At 37.8% G+C, this 3,833-nt stretch overlaps 1 protein-coding gene across 2 annotated transcripts in view; it reads right to left on the bottom strand.

The window, feature by feature from the left end:
* LOC106517857 (microtubule-associated serine/threonine-protein kinase 1) overlaps positions 1 to 3,833 on the bottom strand; it is a 79,056-nt gene that overhangs the window by 69,971 nt on the left and 5,252 nt on the right. The window lies entirely within an intron of this gene.

Here is a 3,833-nt window from a genome sequence, read left to right as displayed (position 1 = left end):
TACATATACAGTATATATATAAAATAAAATAAAAACTATACTCTCTTACAAGCAGTGCTGGGTGTATCAGGCACTGTGTGTACCATGCTAATCAGCTAAACATCAAACTAAGAGTGTCAAAAAGAAATAACATTTAACAATAATTAAATATCAAAAACAAAAACTGACCACATATAAGATATGGTACAGAACGTATTTGCTATTTGTTGTTTTAAGAACTTCAAGCTTTTTTAATATAATTTATACACAAACTTGATCAAATAAATTCTTTTATTTTGAAAGGGGTATTCTGGAAGTATTTGGATCGTCTGATTTGCCACAGATAATCCCACCAACCTTTAAATTAAACCATTAGAAAACAAATAACATATTTGCTACAGTCCCACCAGTCTTTATCTGGAAGGAGATGAAGACTGACAGTTGTGGTGATTAGTGATCAGTGTTAGCTTCCATTATTTTTTTATTAACCTATTTAGTGATTTAGCGTTAGCTAAGTTAAGACTCTTGTGTAGCGGATTACTGGTTAGTGAACATAACTTTTTAGTTAGCTGTGCCCACCACTGGTTCTGTAGTGAATTCACTAAAATCCTACAAAATAACTATTTCCTTAAAATTTCTAAAAAATAAGAGCCAATGATTGAGCCAATGTGCCCTGTTTCTGTGGGCACCACAAAGATCAGATGCCTTTCATGTATATCATGTTGGAACGATGCATCACACGGGCCTTACCCCTGACCCCGACTGCAGAGGAGAGGGGAGTGTCACCATATGGTACTAAAAGCACTACCGTGTGTGTGAGAGCCTGCATGGGACGAGACCCAGGAGAGACAAAGGGCGGCTGAACAGAGCTGAACACGCTGTCATAGACACACAGAGATAACACGTGGGCTTAAAACTTGTTCTCTGACACATAATGACACTAAGTCATTCTGCTGGCCTGCCTGTTTCTATAGAACTTCTAAGATGTTGTGATCCGGACTGTGTGATGATTAATTCCCACACAGTTCATGTCAAACGTGGCAGCAGCAGAGCTGAGTGCTGGCAGATGATCAGGTGTGAAATCATCAGCACACCTCACGGTAATCCTCCCCTCACTTATTTAAATGCTGTCCTTCATCTCACGCAGAGACAGAAGGCTTGGTTTTCCCTCCTTGCAGCGCTGAGGTGCAGCCCTGAGTGTTGCCTCTCCGGTCGAATTTTCATTAAATGAACCTGCCGGAGCAAAAACGAGTTAGAGAAAGCGTATCCACAATCTGTAAACCCACACATGCCCCACAGGAAGCTGACGTCGGTCCGGCCTGAGGATGCCCATCTGGACTGCACAATGATGGGAAGTTGGAGCGGGGGTGGGGGTGGGGGGGCTGCGTCAATCTGTGGTTACGCAGGCTAACTTATAATGGATGAGTGCCGACAGATCAGCACGCATGAGTGACCATTCATCATCAGCATTTCCTCAATGAGGCTGAGCGGCTTGTAAAAAGCTCAACCCTAAATTTAGATAAATGACAGCAAAGCTACGAGTTACAGATGTGTGACCTGAATTTATAAGGAATGCACGTCTTGTGCACAATCCCATGAGATACTGTGAGATATCAAGCTAGAATAAGTGTTGTAAATAACTCTCAGTTACCTTGACAACAAATTACAGCTCAACATCTATAACACTGACTGAGCTACAGCCATTTTTGTGTTGGATGAAACTGATTGGCTGTGGCAGCCATTATGAACTTGATTGACTATAAATGTTAAWCATTTGTAGAAATATTTGCAGTGACTACTTCCTGCAAGTTTTACTGAAATATCTCCAGTGGTTCATGCAATATTTTGCTAATAGACAGAGTTGATTGCATGGCAAAATTGTAAACAAAGGTCTGTTAGAACTCAGGATATGTGCATTCTCAGTTACTACCACACCAAGTTTCAGCTTAATAGCTGTCAAATCTATTGAGTTAAAACCATTCTGTTAGCTAAAAAATGTGCAAATTAAAGGGATATTACAACAGTTATAAGAGTTTTATGAACAACAGTAACAACAGGATTATTCTGACCCACTAAAAAAATCAGGTGATGTAAAATCAACAGTGATGTTAACATGCTGTTTAAATAATGTATTTTTCATAAACTACTTGTCTGTCCATGCTGATAATAATGATTTGTTTGAGAAAATTCATTTCAAAGGCAATTTGCTCCTAACTAAAAATAATCTTCAAAATTAGATGATTCAGACGTTATTATTAAAACCGGTTCACTCAGTTTCACAGAGCCAGGTACTTTGGCAGTAATAATTTAAAGCTTCTGCCAGAATTGACCTCAGATTGTACTGAAAGTGCTACAGCTAACTGCTGCTGTCACAGACTTTAATATTATTATGCACGTTGTATCAAATTGATTGAAAATGAAGGTTTATAAAATAATGTTTGTGTGAGCAGGTATAAAATTTTAGAGATTAGAGTTGTTTTTAGACAGCAGCGGTTTACTCTGATCTTTGGCTTCATTCAGACTAGCCATTAGCTCATCGTTCTGGTATGCTGCTAATCTAAAACTTTTATGACAAATGTTTCATTGTCTGACTTTTACACTGTCATCAGTTTGGCATTACACAGTTATTTAAACAAACTCTTGTTTAAAGTGCAAATAATGACAACAGCTGCCACTTCCTGTGCAGCCTTGAGGCACTTCAACAAGAATTTCCTAATATTTCTGCTGGAATAACTGCATAATGTGAAACTTATAGCAGTGAAAGGTTGACAAACAAGTGTTAATATTGATGGGAATTTGTATGAAATCTTAAAAAGATTTAGTTTTTAAATATAACAATTTGGTTATTGTTTATTTGATTGGACAACTAGCCGTTTGTTCATCAGTCTGGTCAGAACTAAACTCTGTTTCTCCAAACTATTGACTGCTCTTTAAAAAAACACCTGAAGCTGGGACTTTGACACCTTCAGTATGATTTCTAAAATGGAACAAGGCAACAACGGAGGTCGAATCCAACGCACAAACAGTTGACATGTAAAAAGAGAAGCCGGCTTTGTGGCTCAATAATGTGATGAAGTGATGACATCTGGTCAGTGGGATTAAACAACATCAAACATTTATTACTGAGGAAAGTTCGAGAGCAAGTTTGTATTTAGTTAAAAAAAACTGGTTAACCACAACAAAGCTCCCTAAACTGTTATTTCTTAAAGGAGACATATCATGCTAAATGCACTTTTTTTGCATTTATAAACTATTTTTGTGCAATTATAGTGTCTAGGAGTGTAGAAAACTTTAATTTATTCTGTCCAGTTACTGCAAAGATATTTTTATATTTTTATGGGTTAAATTTGTTAGTTTGTTCAAAATCTGCTGTTGCTTATTTCGTTTCATTGTTTATTTCGTCACACTTTTTTCTTCGGAACTACCATATATGGTAATGTATTTCTGGCCAACTGGATTTCATTGTCCACCATTTTTTTCCTCGCTGTGTGATTTTGTAGTTCATAGCGTCATGCCGAATATGCAAGTTCAGAAGTCAAAATGTTCGGTTCTGGGGTGTGTGAACTCACATGATTAATCTACATAGACTACCTGCGTCAGAGCTTCTTCAAAGTGCCTGGTTGAGGGGAGAAAGAACAGCTGTGTTTAAGTTTCTTTACCAAACGGGTGCTCAGCACCATGTTTTACTTTCACTTTCGCCCTGCAGTTTAATCAGCGTGTCCGTGTTGTTTTTCTTTTTAAAAATGCTGGAGCGTTTCAAACTGTGATCTAAAGTTAATGTCAGCTGTTTTAAATGCATTTTTTGCCTGGTGTTAAAAACGGGAGCAGCAGAATGAGGCAGAGAAGCTGTGAGT

The sequence above is a fragment of the Austrofundulus limnaeus genome, unplaced genomic scaffold (assembly GCF_001266775.1).
Source record: "Austrofundulus limnaeus strain Quisiro unplaced genomic scaffold, Austrofundulus_limnaeus-1.0 Scaffold53, whole genome shotgun sequence".
NCBI classification, from domain to species: Eukaryota; Metazoa; Chordata; class Actinopteri; order Cyprinodontiformes; family Rivulidae; genus Austrofundulus; species Austrofundulus limnaeus.
This window is presented reverse-complemented; position numbering and strand designations above follow the sequence as displayed.